Source organism: Hemitrygon akajei, chromosome 17 (genome assembly GCF_048418815.1).
Source record: "Hemitrygon akajei chromosome 17, sHemAka1.3, whole genome shotgun sequence".
In the NCBI taxonomy this organism is placed as follows: Eukaryota; Metazoa; Chordata; class Chondrichthyes; order Myliobatiformes; family Dasyatidae; genus Hemitrygon; species Hemitrygon akajei.
Genome location: NC_133140.1, coordinates 55,691,258 through 55,709,048, shown reverse-complemented (window position 1 = coordinate 55,709,048; position 17,791 = coordinate 55,691,258). Strand labels below are relative to the sequence as shown.

At 44.7% G+C, this 17,791-nt stretch overlaps 1 pseudogene; it reads left to right on the top strand.

Moving 5' to 3' along the window:
• The first annotated feature begins 14,253 nt into the window (after positions 1-14,253).
• Positions 14,254-15,548, top strand: LOC140740716 (actin, cytoplasmic 2-like; annotated as a pseudogene).
• Positions 15,549-17,791: the final 2,243 nt, after the last annotated feature.

Below are 17,791 nucleotides of genomic sequence, written 5' to 3'. Positions count from 1 at the left end.
TACGAACACAAGATCTGAAAGGTTTCTTGAAGCCCAGAAAATCATGATAGCTGAAGAGTGCCAGACCCATTATCCAGGAGACTGGGTGCTGGTGAAAGAGTTACATGGGGAGAAGAACCTTGATGACAAGGACTGACTAACTGAACTTGTGACATTAAGTGATCACTTTGTATTATACATTTTGGATAGTCAGCTGATCAGCTCCCTTTAGTTATCTTCCAGTAAGATGGCGGCGTGCTCAGACGCAGTGGCCTCTCTGGGTCCAACCAAAGGTGCAATTGCTTGTCCTTTATGCCTTTTTTCAGGATACTGCTGGATATCAAGAATACCAAAAACTGCAGGTCTGCCCCACAAGGGAGTTGCTGGATAGTGCTGGAGCTGGTCTTGCTACGCTCTGCGTTGCAGCCTGCTTCAGCCCCCCAAGGAAGAAGGTATCAGTGGCATGCGAAGAGATGGTGGGCTATCCAATGGACGATGTGGGATGCTTTTGTTGTGATCGTAAGAACCTGTTGGACGGACATCGTTAAAGTACAATACTGCAAGTCCGATTCACTAGTTCATTGTGAGACTGAGACGATGGGATCTGCCTCGGGGTCATCTGTTGCAGCTGCCAAGGAAGGAGACGCCAGTTAACACATATGAAATGCTGGAGGTAACTCAGCAGGCCAGGCAGCATCTAAGGAAAAGAGTACAGTCGGCATTTCCAGTCAAGACTCTTCAGCAGGACAGGAGACGCCAGCTGGCTGTGTGCTGCTAGATTCCGCGCTGGGCTGGACCTAGTGTTCGTTCGGGGGAGACAAGCTAGATTGCCTTGGTCTGTGACTGCACTTTGTGATATCAGGAATTGCTATGAGCTGCTCTTGTAGAAATGTAGCTGTACGTTTTTCTGCAATCATATATGCTGTGTTATGCCATCGGCCCCCTCCTTTGTGAGAATCTCAAGAACCCTAGTCAAGGGGGGGTCAACTGACCCAAAAGAGGAAGAGACGTGCTGAATGGACGCAGAAAAATGGGAGAGAGAGAGAGAGGCCACGTTCTCCCAAGAAGCAGAATAAAGGTGACATTGACTATTGTCTCATGGAGACCACGTGAAAAGCCCTCGGGCAAAGTGGGCTGGTTGAGAGAGAGATCGCATTACCTGCAACTTGATTGACACCTGCGATCCCGTGAAGAAGTATAAAGGAGTGTCTGAGGGGGGGGGGGAACCCTCAGACGCACCCAGGAGACGAAGAAAGCACGATATCGATTCCCGTGGGAGCGGGAAGCCATGTTGAAGGAAGCCACGTGCGTTAGATTCCAACTTTTGAATCTGTGGCTAGAACCAACGAAAGACTGCTTTTAGCTAACAACGGGGAAGTCTGCTCCCCGATTCCAAGGATTTGCTCTGCCAAGACGACGGGCAAGTGTTTATCTTTTCCAAATCATCTCTTTCTCTCTACAACGTGAAAACCCCAGCAGTTCCCAAAAGGGAAAAGCCTGCAAACTTCTGAGTGACTCTTTATATTTCAATTGGACTCTGTATTAACCCCTAGACAACTATAGAGCTTATTTCTGATTGATTATGGTTACACCGGTGTTTTAGATTGAGTTTGACGATGTATATGATCTGAATGTTTTGTATTAACCATACGTTTGTGCCCTTTTCGAATAAAACGTTTGAAAATAGTAGCATCCGACTCAGCTGATCCATCTATCTTTGCTGGTAAGTTACCTGGTTACGGGGTTACGTAACAAGTTTTTTTTTGAGGGGGAGGTAGCCCTGAGAGGTATCGGGAACCGGACCGAGATCGTGCCTTTGCATAGGGTCCTTCTCGATTGCGAGTTGGTGTCGGGACCTGTGGAACTAGGAGTCCTGCCGGAGTTACCAGGGGAGGGCGTGGACCTCCTTTTGGGTAATGACCTCGCGGGTGGGAAGATGGGAACCGCCCTGATAGTTGAGGCCCCGCCCATGGAGTCCCCGAGCTATCGCGCATGCGTGGTCACTCGCGGCCTGTCGAGAAAAGCAGCTGAGAACCAGAGCCGTTTAAATCGGGCCAGTAGTGACTTGGCCAAGACGTTTTTACCGACCCTATACCACGAGGGTTCAGAGGGTGGTAAAACAGAAGGTAGTAAAGTAAACGGGGGTAAGGGCGAGGAGATAGCCCCCCCCTTAGTGAAGAGAAAGGTCCTAGAGGTAGGAAATAAAGATGAGAAATGGATAAAACTGTTAAAACGTCCAGAGTTGGACGTGGTTGATCTGTCTGGTTTGGCAGAATTGTTTGGAGAAGTTGAGAGTTCTAAAGGTGTTCTCGATGGTCCCGAGAGTGAAATGAGGGCAGTCTTAGAGGAGAAGGGTATCCTTGCTGTGGAGAAGTCAGCTGAAATGGCCGAGGAGGTTATTTCAGCTCGCAGGGTTGCGCCTTCCCCAATGGGGGGCTGCCTAGAGAGTAACTGGAAGGATCGGGGGACGTTAGAATTTGAAAAAGGTACGGGTGTTGAAAGCCTGGAAGAGGCCAATGTCCCGTTTGAGTGTGTCCAAGATGGGGATGCACGTGGTGCTGAACCTAGTCACGGAGCTCAAGGAAAAGGGGAATGTGTAGTTCCCAAATTGAATGAAGAAAATTTAAAGGCTGGACTGATACCAGAAGCAGCAACCAGGCTACAGAGACAATGGCTTGGTACCACAAAGCCTGTGAATCAATTACAGGTTGAGTTGGAAGGTAAAGGGGCCCCACACGCTATTGTTATTCCCGAGTATGGTGTGAAAAGGCAGAATTTGAAATGCTGTCTGAACAAAGCGGGATCGCTTGCAGATCTTAACTTGGAAACTAATAGCATGACGGGTCCTGAAGAGAAAAATGACAAATTGCCTAAAATTAAGGAATTGGGTGGAAATCCGGAAGGTGGTCTAAGTTTGGAACACGCTGATAAAATAACTTCTATGAAAGGAGCGGGCGAAAGCCTATTTCGCCAGGGTGCCCAAGATCGCCACGAGGGAATTAACCGGAAAAGAGGCGAGGGTTAATGGGGACGCGATTTTTAAATAGCAGAAGCCGGTTTTAAGGGATTTTGACAAAGTATGTGAATAATAAAGACAACACCCATGGAAGCTTGACTGTTAAGTTTGAAAGTAACATAAAAATTAGTATTTTGCATGAACCTTTGCAGATGTATGTAAGCTAAGATCACACCTCCTTAGTTATGTTGCTGAAGAAAGCAAATAAATAAGGTGGTTATTGAGCTGAAGTTTGATGCTACCAGGCGTTAGTATGGCACGTGAGGTTAAGGTATTAAAGAAAAGGGGCACTGTACTTGTTACCTGTTTAGATCCTGACCTGAATGTATAACAGTAGTACTCTGTGAAGAGAAAAGCTTGTGTAGTATATAGATTCAAAAAAAAACCCGGTACCAACCTGTTTTTAACCGCTGGTTAAAAACCCGTTATGGGGGGAGGTGTTATGCCATCGGCCCCCTCCTTTGTGAGAATCTCAAGAACCCTAGTCAAGGGGGGGTCAACTGACCCAAAAGAGGAAGAGACGTGCTGAATGGACGCAGAAAAATGGGAGGGAGAGAGAGAGAGAGACCACGTTCTCCCAAGAAGCAGAATAAAGGTGACATTGACTATTGTCTCATGGAGACCACGTGAAAAGCCCTCGGGCAAAGTGGGCTGGTTGAGAGAGAGATCGCATTACCTGCAACCTGATTGACACCTGCGATCCCGTGAAGAAGTATAAAGGAGTGTCTGGGGGGGGGGGGAACCCTCAGACGCACACAGGAGACGAAGGAAGCACGATATCGATTCCCGTGGGAGCGGGAAGCCATGTTGAAGGAAGCCACGTGCGTTAGATTCCAACTTTTGAATCTGTGGCTAGAACCAACGAAAGACTGCTTTTAGCTAACAACGGGGAAGTCTGCTCCCCTGATTCCAAGGATTTGCTCTGCCAAGACGACGGGCAAGTGTTTATCTTTTCCAAATCATCTCTTTCTCTCTACAACGTGAAAACCCCAGCGGTTCCCAAAAGGGAAAAGCCTGCAAACTTCTGAGTGACTCTTTATATTTCAATTGGACTCTGTATTAACCCCTAGACAACTATAGAGCTTATTTCTGATTGATTATGGTTACACCGGTGTTTTAGATTGAGTTTGACGATGTATATGATCTGAATGTTTTGTATTAACCATACGTTTGTGCTCTTTTCGAATAAAACGTTTGAAAATAGTAGCATCCGACTCAGCTGATCCATCTATCTCTGCTGGTAAGTTACCTGGTTACGGGGTTACATAACAGCTGTGTGTGACTTTTGGTCCAGTGTTTTGCACTTTGGCCCCAGAGGAACTCTTATTTCAGTTGCTGTATTCATGTGTATAGTTGAATGACAATTAAACTTGAACTCGAATATGTATTGTGTACTAACAGATTGAGTTGTTGGGTGTGCTCTAGGGGTTCTATACATATGGAAGGTGGCTTGCCAACGTGGCTTATACCCCTGAATCCTAGTGAGTTTGGTTCTGTGTTTTACTTTGATAACAAGACGAGAGCTATGAAGGGAGCACAAGGCTGCACTACTCATGTGAATAAGACCATAAGACATTGGCGCAGAATTAGGCCATCTGATCCATAGAGTCTACTCCACCACTCAATCATGTCTGATCCTTTTTTCTATCTCCTCCTCAACCCCAGTTCCTGGCCTTCTCCCCGTAACCTTTGATGCCGTGTCCAACCAAGAAGCTATCAATCTCTGCCTTAAATACACCCAACGACCTGGCCTCCACAGCTGCACGTGGCCACAAATTCACCACCCTTTAGCTAAAGAAATTTTTCCACAACTCTGTTTTGAAAGGGCACCCTTCTATCCAGAGGCTATGCCCTCTTGTCCTAGACTCTCCTACCATCTACTCTGTCTAGACCTTTCAACATTCGAAAGGTTTCAATGAGATCCCCCCCCCCCCCACCTCATTCTTCTGAATTCCAGTGTATACAGACCCAGAGCCATCAAACGCTCCTTGTATGATAACCCTTTCAGTCCTGGAATCATCCTTGTGAACCTCCTCTTACCAATACAACTGTTTTGAAGGATGGTATCAACCTTCCTGTAAAATACTGCATAAACCCCTTGTTCTGAAGTTGCTTCATGAGGATAATGGTGAAGTTTGTTAATTTAACTACCAAGACATGGGACAAGGCTTAAGTAACAGCACGTACCATGTCTATACTACTGGTGACCCTCCGGATCACCTTAACGATACTTACTGTATTCGTGGCCTCACTGGCTGCTGGAGGTACCCTTTTAAAATGGGATTGTTGGCCTGAACTGAATCTATGCGCTGGGGTTGTTGTTTACATGGCCTATGTAGTACCATAAATGTACTCTCTATCTACACTCTCTCTACTTGTACTGTGTGAGTCTGCTATTGAAGGGCTACAGAGATTGACATTTGTGATTTGTAGTGTTCCTGTCTGTAAACCTGCCAGAGTGGACCTGCCAATGCAAACATTGATATGGCCTCAGCTAATGGCACAGCCTTAGTACTACATGGTACAAGCCAGGCCAACACTGATATTATTGCCAAAATGGTGGCAATCTGCAGTGTAGCCCTTCAGATTGACTAGTACATGACTTCTTGATGGCTGAGAAAGGAGGTACTTGTGCCATTATTGGCCAGGAACATTGCACATACACCCCTGATGTGTATCCATCTAGAAGCTGATAAGGTTAGGAAAACTGTGCTGGAACTACATAGGACTCGAATATCACTATGGAGACCCTTTAGCTGGTTTCACTCTTTACTAGTAGTTGTAATATTCCTTACTATTTGTAATATTCATTTTAATCTCTTGCCTGAGAACTCTCTGCAGAGTAATAGCCCATAGGGCAGCTACCTCCACCGTGATCAAACCGCCAGTTGCCCCTGAAGAAACGGTCACAGAGTTTCAGACAACACACACAAAATGCTAGAGGAACTCAGCAGGCCAGGCAGCATCTATGGAAAAGAGTAAACAGAAGACATTTCGGGGTAAGAACCTTCATCAGGACTTTCCCATAGATGCTGCCTGGCCTGCTGAGTTCCTTCAGCAGTTTGTGTGTGTTGCTTAGATTACCAGCAGATTTTCTCATCTTTGTGCTAGAGTTTCAGACTGTGCTATTGAAATTCAGCAAGATTTGTGTTGTCTTCCCCCAAAAAGGAGGAAGTGTGGTAGGCAAGAGTTAACAAGGATAGACTGCAGACAGCGCAGACAAGAAGGGTCTTTGAAAAACATTGCTTCCCTTTTCAAAGCAGGTTACTGGAGCCATTTGGCTTTCCGGAGATGAGATCACAACGTAACAGAAGGATGCAAAACATACGCATCAACTAAAGGATGCTTTACTGACTTCAAAGCACCATTGGTTGTCAGCTTGTAGTTTCTATTGACTTTTTAATACCATTATTGAGAATGGTGATTGATCTTGCAAGTAAGGAACTCAAACATGACAGCTTACCAAATTGTCAGTATCTGTAACTTCTGGTCAATTCTGTATAAAAACGTCATTTCTCTGTTCGGACCAGCCTGGTGACAGTAGCCATGCTGTTCTCCTTCTGCACAATAAAATAAAGTATGATTGAGGAATGAGTGCAAGTTTTCAGTCCAGTTAGTCGGTGGCAACAGTTGCACTAATACAATTTCCTCTACCCAGAAATGTGCTCGCATAGTTGCTCTTCTATCACCCTCTAAATATAAAACTAGAGTGTCTCAATTCCCATGAAAGGTAGTAATTTCCTTAACTAATATTTGTGCACATCCTATTTCAGATCCAAACTTCACTTCTCCAATGCATCTAAAAATCCTGTAACTACAAACACTGAATTGCCATGCCTATCCTTTTGGCATTCCTTCTATCTTTTTCAAAATATGTTTGTAGTGGCCACTGTATCATATTCTTACATCTCCAGCTGTGTTCTTCAACTCCCTGTATTAAAGTTTGCACCAGCAAAAAAATCATACTGTTAAAATAGTTTCCTTCCTTTCTCCCATCCTTTGTTTCGTCTGCATCCATACTCCCTATTTTAAAACCTTTACCTTCAGTTATTCCTCTCACTTTATGTGCAATGATTCATGCACATGTGTACAGTATATGTATATCTGAGCGTGCATCCATCCAATGCACCACCAGCACACTTACCCTTTGGAATCTTGGTCCAGAATACTTAGCTCAAATTATTCCAAACTATGTCATCTGCCTGAGATCCATGTAATAAAAATGTCCTATCATATCTTTTCTCTTTTTTGATATTTATTGCCATGGTGTATATTTCCAACATTTCGTGTTTTTTTTATTTTATACTTGGATCATTTGCTGACTTACCTCTTCACTTTATCTTGCTAGCCTTCATCTGTTTACAAGCCAAATGTTATTTTTCCCTTTGCTATCTAAAAGATAAGTCATATCACAAATTTGTTCAAATTAATGGAAATGAACTGTTCGAACCTGTTATTTTCAAGGAGAAAAGTTTTTTTTTATCAGAACTTTGTCACATTTCTATGCTGCCTACTAACAACACAATAAATGGCTCTTTTATAAAACCTTACAAATCAGCACAATAAACAACTTTGAATACATGATATGCATTATGGATTTATTTCAGTGAACAATGTCTCTCTCCTTGATTATAGCAACTTTGCTAAGGGTACAGTCCCATGAGAACTCAGCACACTTCAGTGTTCTACACAAGTAGCAATTATACACACGTCAGCTTTCTCTGTGAGTTCTGGCTTATTTATTATTTCAGTGTTTGGGTTGAGGAAGATGGAGCCTAAAACACAGCCAACTTTAATCCTGTTTGTAGCCTGTTGGTGATGAAACATATCAACTCCTGCTTCAAGAGTGACTTGGGTCTCTCCAATTTGCCTACCATCACAAAAGATCAACAGCAGATGCCATTTCATTGACTTTTCACTCAACCCTGGAACATTTGTACAGTGAAGATGCATACATCAGGATGTGTTTCATTGTCTACAGCTCTGTATTCAACCCTATCAAAATTAATAATAAACTCTAAGGCATAGGCCTCAATTACCTCCTAGTGCAACTGGATCCTTGATTTCCTCACATGCAGATCCCTGTCAGTTCAGATTGGCAACAACTTTTCCTCAGCACAGGTGCACCACAAGATTTACTTGCTTTATACTTATGTTTGTGAAGCAAAGTACATCCCCCATGCCATATTTTAAGTTTGCTAACAACACCACTGTTGTCGGCAATATCAAAGATGGTGACGAATCAGCATGTAGGAGGGAGATTGCAAATCTGGCTGAGTGGTGCCACAACGGCCTCTCACTCACTGTCAACTAAACCAAAGAGTTGGCCAGGCAGCATCTATAGGGCGAAGCACTGTTGACGTTTCAGGCCGAGACCCTTCGTCAGGACTAACTGAAAGGAAAGATAGTTAGAAATTTGAAAGTAGGAGGGGGAGGGGGAAATGCAAAATGCAAAGGGGCCATGAGAAGGCCTTGGTGGACAGGATTATGGAAAACCCCAAGGCATACTACAGGTATGTGAAGAGCAAGGGGATAAGACGTGAGAGAATAGGACCAATCAAGTGTGACAGTGGAAAAGTGTATATGGAACCGGAGGAGATGGCAGAGTTTGATTAATAGGACTGGATGTTACAATCCCTAAAGTTTCTGCACTGCACTTGACTTGAATGGAAGTAGTTATTAAAGATGACCACTAGATGATGTTACTACCATCACGACAGATCTTCAGTTGTGTACCTCGACATCACTGGGCGTTTCGGCCTTTTATCACAAGACACCCTGGCTGACCAGACCCGGGTGTGTGTCACATGGTTAGTCTCCAGATGGTCACTTGGCAACCCAGACAGCATCCCTTCTTTTCAGCCACAGCCAGTGACTGCTCATCTCGACGGCATTAGCAAGTGCTTTGATTGCCTTCCTATGGGCCTGCCCTCTGACTCCTACTTCCCTCAGCAGCCTTACAGTGGAACTGTCTACAAAACCCCTGCACCCCACCTCAACTGGGCGCACTTTTACGTTCCAGCCTTGCTTCTCTGCTTCAACTGCAAGGTTGGCATATCGCAGCCTTTTCCATTCGTAAGCCTCATCCACAGCATCCTCCCAGGGGACTGTTAGCTCGATAATAAAGGCAGGAGATGGACCAAAGGACCAGGTCAGGCCGCAGGTTGATCATTGCAATTTCAGATGAAAGTTAAGTTTCTGGCCTAAATCAACACGCGTTTCCCAGTCGTGAGGCAAGGGGTTAGCCCCCAGTTTCTCTCCTTCCCAGATGAAGGATGGTATTTGTGGGACCGTTGTCTGGGCATTGAGAGGCCTGGCATTGGTGGTTACCCTCTTACACTCAAGTTCAGCTGCCAAACACCTCAGCACTTGGTTGTGTCGCCGGGTGTATCTGCCTTGTGTTAGGCTGGTCTTACAACTAACCAAGATGTGCTTGAGGGATGCCGGAACTGCGCACAGAGAACACGCTGGATCCTCTCCCAGCCAAAGATTTAGGTTTGTAGGAGAGGGCAGGGCATCAATCTATTTGACTCCATGCTTCACAGCTCACTCTATGTGATTTTCCTCCTCTCAACACCCTCCCACATCATTCAGCAGCCTTGCTTGGCTTGGGATATTGCTTTGGCATATCTGGCTGCTTCTTCTTGGTGGCGCACCTCCTCCACCACCAGGTAGGTTTCGCTACTCCAAGGCCAAAGCCTCCTCTGCCCTGTTGGACATAGCCCACTGTCCCGTTATCGGAGGGCGGCTTCTGCATCCAGTACTGCTGCGGCTGGGATCCATTTCATCCCTGTTGCTAGAGCAGGAGCAACGCCTCTTACAATTGGGTCCCGAGATTTTTTGAGTGTCATTTCCAGTCTTGCTTTGGCACATTTGTATTCCTCCCCCCAGGCTGGAAATTGGCAGAGAAAGGGCTCCATTCCCGTAAATTTCTATGCTGCTAAGGCATCTCGGTAGCCCAAGCCGCTTCCTCACATGTGAGTTCACCAGCCTCTCCGGCCGATTTGCATGAGACATAGTGACCTTTTAGATGGTAATTGGCCACATAAGTCAGGGCAGCAGTCCAAACTGAAAGCACCAAAGCTTCAACCTCCCCGGGAGAGCCGTGTTGTTGATTAGCTTGAGGCCACTGATTGTACCTTGCCTTAGTTGTTCCACCTGCTCAGTGTCTCTGAGGTCTGCATTGTACCAATGTCCGAGGCTTTTGATGGGCTTCTCCAGGACAGTTGGTATTGGCTCAGCGTTGATTCGAAACCTTATGTCGGTGAGCCGACCTTTGACAATTGAGATACTGTGAGCCTTACTGGGTTTGATCTCCATTCGTGCCCATTTGATGTTTCCCTGGAGTTTATCCAGCAGGCGTTTGGTGCATGCTTTTGTTGTTATTGTGGCCATGTCATCCATATACGCCCTGATTGGAGGAAGACGCAGCCCATTCTTCACGCTTTTCCCTCCGACCACCCATTGTGATGCTCAGATAATGAGCTCCATTGCCATGATAAACGCCAGAGGAGAGATGGTACTGCCCGCCATTATGCCTATCTCAAGGTGCTGCCATGTGGTGGTGTTATCTTGTGTTGTGATGCAAAACTGCAGATCCTGGAAGTACACTTTGACCAGCTTTGTGATGCCCTCTGGAACCTGGAAAAAGTTGAAAGCTGCTCACAGAGTCTCATGAAGCACTGACCCAAAGGCGTTGGCAAGATCTAGGAAGACCACATGCAGGTCTTTCTTTTCTTTCTTGGCAGTTTGTATCTGGTGCCTGATGACATTTCCAGACATCCTGGGAAACCATGTATTCTTGCTTTCTGCTCTGATGTGTTGACAAAGTTGTTACTCTGCAAAAAGACTGTCTTTGAGCCACGACACCAAATAAGATCTTTCCTTCCACATTCAGGAGACTGATCTGACGCAACTGACTGATTGCTGAGGAATTCTTCTCTTTGGGAATTAATATCCCTCCCACCCTTCGCCATGCCTTAGGTATAATTCCTTACCCCCATGCCACCTTCATTAGATTCCAGAGGTATTTCAGGACGCCGCGTGTGTTCTTATAGAGCCTGTATGGGACGCCATTGGGCCCTGGAGCTGATGCTGATCTTGCTCATTTAACTTTACTTTCCACCTCCCACCCTGTAGGGGGCCTTACGTCCATCTGGTGCTCAGGTGGGTGGATTGGTGGCATGTCATTCGGAATGGTGACTGGCTCATGCCTCTGGTTGTCAGAGTGGGTCTTCCTCCAGTTCCCTCACAGGTACTCAAAGGGCCCCACTCTTCTCCTTGCCAAAGAGGCTTTTGACGAACTTGTGAGAGTCTCTGTAAAAGCTTGCCCTCGCCCGTTCTTTCCTCTTATGTTGTTTTCTCAAGCATTCTGCTCTTCGCAGCTTTGTCAAACGCTGCTTTATTTCTGCTTATAATACTTCAAGTCCTTTCCTTTCCCCTTCTGTGAACTTCCTCCACTGTTTCCTCAGCTGTCTCCTTTCCTTCACCAGTCTTTTGATCTCCTGCTGTCTCCTAGACTTAGGCTGGACTGAAGGTTCCCTCTGTGTCCTTTGTTTTTTCACTCCAAATCTCTCTACCCCACAGCTGTATTTGGTGTCTCCCCACTTCTCCAGTTTTCTTTCCACACTTCCTTTCAGTCCTTCTAGAAGATGGACTAGGTCTGTGTTGATGATCTCCCACTCATTCTTCTGGCAAGATTTAGGCCACAAGATTTGGGGCTTCCTTTCTGCTGCTGGCCGTGGCTGGTTGGGCTCTGGACTCCAGTCCGATGGTGGATCTGTGCTAGGTTGAGCTTCGCCTGGGATGCTGATACCCTGTGGACTGCCACTGGGCTTCACTTGACTGATTTGATCTACCTCTTAGAAGGTAATGGTCAATGCGAGGCCCCTCGCTGAGCTCCCTCAGGCACCTTTTCCTGCCCTGGTGGATCTTAAGCCCTTTCTCTGATGTTATCTTTGTCCAGCCACAGATGTAGCATTGTAGTTTGTGTCCTACCGGCACTGCTGCTCTGTCAAATGCCGTGCTAGTTGTCTGTTTTGTCGTTTCCATTCCTGGCTCTGTTACCACGTAGTCTGTCAGTGAGTCATCTTGCTCTCGCAGACTCAAGGGGTATTCTTCGTCTTGAAGTTTTCATAGTAATAAATAGGTGGATCTAATATGCTGTCTAGCAATGGATCCTGCTGGCACGAGTAGCTAGCCCATGCCAGCCTGATGGGGTCTGTTCTCTCCTGTCTGCAGTCTCTCCGGGCCATCACCAGGTCTTCCCTTGGTTGTCAGCTGCCCTTTCTCAGCGGTCACTGCTTTACTCCAGATATTCAGTTTGATTAATAGGACTGGATGTTACAATCCCTAAAGTTTCTGCACTGCACTTGACTTGAGTGGAAGTAGTTCTTAAAGATGACAGAAGGGAACATGAGAAGGCCACCAGGATTAAAGAAAACACCAAAGCATTCTACAAGTATGTGAAGAGCAAGAGGATAAGCCGTGAGAGAATAGGACCAATCAAGTGTGACAGTGGAAAAGTGTGTATGGAACTGGAGGAAATAGCGGAGGTACTTAATGAATACTTTGCTTCAGTATTCACTACGGAAAAGGATCTTGGTGATTGTAGGCTTGAGCATGTAGATATTAAGGAAGAGGATGTGCTGGAGCTTTTGGAAAGCATCAAATTGGATAAGTCACTGGGACTGGATGGGATGTACCCCAGGCTTCTGTGTGAAGCAAGGGAGGAGATTGCTGAACCTCTGGCGATGATCTTGGCATCATCAATGAGGACAGGAGAGGTTCCGGAGGATTGGAGGGTTGCGGATATTATTCCCTTCTTCAAGAAAGGGAGTAGAGATAACCCAGGAAATTATAGACCAGTGATTCTTACTTTAGTGGTTGGTAAGTTGATGGAGAAGATCCTGAGCGGCAGGATTTATAAACATTTGGAGAGGCGTAATATGATCAGGAACAGTCAGCATGGCTTTGTCAAAGGTAGGTCGTGCCTTACGAGCCTGTTTGAATTTTTTGAGGATGTGACTAAACACATTGATGTAGGTTGAGCTGTAGATGTAGTGTATATGGATTTCAGCAAGGCATTTGATAAGGTACTCCATGCAAGGCTTATTGAGAAAGTAAGGAGGCATGGGATCCAAGGGGACATTGCTTTGTGGATGCAGAACTGGCTTGCCCACAGAAGGCAAAGAGCGGTTGTAGACGGGTCATATTCTGCATGGAGGTCAGTGACCAGTGGTGTGCCTCTGTTCTGGGACCCCCTGCCCTTTGTGATTTTTATAAATGCCCTGGATGAGGAAGTGGAGGGATGGGTTAGTAAATTTGCTGATGACACAAAGGTTGGAGGTGTTGTGGATAGTGTGGAGGGCTGTCAGAGGTTACAGCGGGACATTGATAGGATGCAAAACTGGCTGAGAAGTGGCAGATGGAGTTCAACCCAGATAAGTATGAGGTGGTTCATTTTGGTAGGTCAAATATGATGGCAGAATATGGCACTAATGGCAAGACTCTTGGCAGTGTGGAGGATCAGAGGGATCTAGGGGTCCGAGTCCATATGACACTCAAAGCTGCTATGCAGGTTGACTCTGTGATTAAGAAGGCTTACGGTGCATTGGCCTTCATCAATCGTGGGATTGAGTTTAAGAGCCGAGAGGTAATGTTGCGGCTATATTGGACCCTGGTCAGACCCCACTTGGAGTACTGTGCTCAATTCTGGTCACTACGGGAAGGATGTGGAAACCATAGAAAGGGTGCAGAGGAGATTTACAAGGATGTTGCCTGGATTGGGGAGCATGCCTTATGAGAGTAGGTTGAGTGAACTTGGCAGAGGATGAGAGGTGACCTGAAAGAGGTGTACAAGATAATGAGAGGCATTGATCGTGTGGATAGTCTCAGGTTTTTTCCAAGGGCTGAAACAGCTAGCATGAGAGGGCGCATTTTTAAGGTGCTTGGAAGTAGGTACAGAAGAGACGTCAGGGGTAAGTTTTTTTACGCAGGGAGTGGTGAGTGCGTGGAATGGGCCATTGGTGGTGGCGGTGGAGGCAGAAACTATACAGTCTTTTAAGAGACTCCCGGATGACTACGTGGAGCTTAGAAAAATAGAGGGCTATGGGTAAGCCAAGGTAGTTCTAAGGTAAGGACATGTTCGGCACAGCTTTGTGGGCCGAAGGGCCTGTATTGTGCTGTAGGTTTTCTATGTTTCTACTTCTTAGGCTTTGGAAATGATTAACGTCATCAATGAAAAATGAATCTGGGCACTCTGAGGCTTGTTTGAACTCACCGGCTGATCGCCAAGCCAGGTTTGCACCTGTGAAGGGAAACCAATGGTAATAAACAGCCATGGATGATGAAATTGCAGCACTGGTCATTGATAATGGCTCTGGTATGTGCGAGGCTGGTTTTGCTGGAGATGATGCCCTGCGTGCTGTCTTCCCTTCCATTGTTGGTTGCCCAAGACATCAGGGTGTGATGGTTGGAATGGGACAGATGATAGCTATGTTGGTGATGAAGCCCAGAGCAAAAGAGGAATCCTGACTTTGAAGTACCCCATTGAACATGGCATTGTAACCAATTGGGATGACATGGAGAAGATTTGGCATCATACTTTCTACAATGAATTGAGAGTTGCACCTGAAGAATACCCAGTCCTGCTTACAGAAGCTCCCCTGAATCCCAAAGCCAACAGAGAAAAGATGACACAGATCATGCTTGAGACCTTCAATACCCCTTCAATGTATGTTGCCATCCAGGCTGTGCTGTCTCTGTATGCCTCTGGTAGAACCACTGGTATCGTGATGGTCCCTAGTGATGGTGTAACCCACACAGTGCCCATCTATGAAGGTTATGCCCTGCCCCACGCTATTTTGCATCTGGATTTGGCTGGTGGTGATTTGACAAACTACCTTATGAAGACTCTGACAGAAAGAGGCTACTCTTTCACCACTACAGCTGAGAGGGAAATTGTCTGTGACATCAAGGAGAAACTCTGCTGTGTTGCACTGGACGTTGAACAAGGGATGGCCACTGCTGCTTCATCATCTTCTCTGGAGAGAGCTATGAGTTGCCTGATGGTCAGGTGATCACCATTGGCAATGAGCGATTCAGATGCCCTGAGGCACTCTTTCAACCATCTTTTTTGGGTATGGAATCCCGTGGTATTCATGAGACCACTTCTAACTCCATCATGAAATGTGATATAGATATCAGGAAGGACCTGTATGCCAATACTGTCCTGTCTGGTGGTACCACCATGTACCCTGGCATTGCAGACAGAATGCAGAAGGAAATCACTGCTCTAGCCTCAAGCACCATGAAAATCAAGATCATTGCCCCACCTGAGCGCAAATACTCAGTCTGGATTGGAGGTTCTATCTTGGCTTCCCTGTCTACCTTTCAGCAGATGTGGATTAGCAAACAAGAGTATGAAGAGTCTGGACCTTCCATTGTCCACTGTAAATGCTTTTAAATGGATTGTAACTGTCACAAATGATTGTGCGAGATGAATTGGCATGGCTTTAGTGCTTGTCTCAGAAATAAAAACTGGAACAGTGAAAGTGTTAACAACACACACAAAATGCTGGTGGAACACAGCAGGCCAGGCAGCATCTATAGGGAGAAGCACTGTCGACATTTCGGGCCGAGACCCTTCGTCAGGACTAACTGAAAGGAAAGATAGTAAGAGCCACTACTTTCAAATCTCTTACTATCTTTCCTTTCAGTTAGTCCTGACGAAGGGTCTCAGCCCAAAACGTCGACAGTGCTTCTCCTTATAGATGCTGCCTGGCCTGCTGTGTTCCACCAGCATTTTGTGCGTGTTGTTTGAATTTCCAGCATCTGCAGATTTCCTCGTGTTTGCACAGTGAAAATGTTGGTGGTATTTTTGGCAACAAGCATCCCAGAAGTTCTGCGATGAGTTTCAAGGACTGAATTGTACATTAGGCATTCCAAATATTGATTGCATTGTCTTAAGGTTATAAAGTCTCTGTGAAGGCTGCCCAAAAGTGGGAGCAAATACTTAACCTTGTGTGTAGTATTGCTTATATGTAAATTATGTAACCGAGAAAATGTTCCGTTTTGTACTCTTCCGCCTTAAATTTTCGGTCCTCTTTGATTTTGGTATGCAAAAGCTTTACCTTTATACAACACAAGTGAGGTTTACATCCCTGGGCACAGAACAAACCATTTAAAACTTCATGTCAGATTGTGGGACCTACACTGACTAATACAATAAAGTGCACGTTTAAATGGAAAAAAAGAAAAATGAATCTAATCTTTTACTTCTACTTATTTATTTAATAAATGTTAAAAGAGGCACTGTTATTGTCTTTTGAAATAGTGCTCCTTACCTTTTTTGAATCACAGCTTATTTCAATTGTAATACATAAGATCTAAATGCACTGACTATACCTAAAAACAAATGGTTTTTGAAGAACATGTTAGCATTTTGAACCACACTAGATATATGAGGGCTTTGTGTTTTAGACAAATGACACCTGCTCTTTAAAATGTTGAACTATGATTTACAGCATAAAAGATTCAAAAATAGAAGGAACATATTTGTAGCACACCCTGAAACTGGTTGGAATACGTGACAAGAAATCAAGGATCAAGGAGCATCATCTTTATTTACCATTACCTTTACACCTGTATTAGGAACTTGCTGTGGTGTGTTGGCGTGACATGCAACAAAAACAACAACACTCAACAATTATAAAGCATAAAGAATTATATAAAATAAGTTAGAGGTTAAAGTATGGATATGGAATAAATTGTGTGCATAAATACATACATACCAGCATGTATTTACAATGTAAACAACATTATAAAAAGTGGTTTAAAGTGTTTACAGGACAGGGCAGTGCAGTGATTGAGTTAATAGATAAAGGGGGCTGGCAGGACACCTTGAATGATTAATCACATTAATCACCCCAGGAGGGAGGTGAGGGGGATAGGTGGGGGAAGAAATTTTTAAGCTGGTGTTAAGTTTACAGCCCTAGCCTTGATTTTCCAAATGTTCATCTTAGTTATCTGAAATTATGGGCATATTTTCTAAAATATGTTCATGCCGTGAAAATTCTACTTCATTTTCTTTGTCTGGCTTGCCAATTAATCCCCTTTCCCAGAACAAGGAACATCAATATATAACTTTTTACAGGCAAATAAAGCTGCATTCACAGTATGTTTCAAAAGTCTGGCTTGGAGAAGATGTTGCTAACCAACCATGCAAACGTTTGACAGGAATGTTTCACTGAAGAAGTGATACTATGAATTTTATAATGGGAACATGAATAGAAGAACATTAAAATAAAGTTTCTTACAGTTAAATTCAGTTTAATTTAAGTAATGCTCACCATCCAGAAAAAGTGTGGGGCTTAATTATACCTTTAAACTCTTAAGGTACAAGAACTTTTAAACTATGAAAAGTAGTTAGCCACAGGCATTCATTCTTGTCGCACCGAATAATTGCTCCTTGGAGATGATCAATTTTGTTCAATTAGGGAGGTTTTATAAATTAGACGAAGAATAACATATACAAGGCACATGCGACCAGTTGGAATACAGAAGTGTAATGAAAGCATTATTGACTAGGAATTAGACAGCTTAATGCTTCTTTCTTCAGCACTCTACAAATGATAATCAGTTTAAACTGGAGTAAATACTATTTGTGCTTATTTCTGATTTAGCCCATGAGGAAGGGCCACTGACCACACTTTGTGTCCTGTCTATGTGATATGATGTATTCCATGTGCAAGATATTTTTTGGAGCATTGTAGGAGAACTTCAACCATGTTTCTG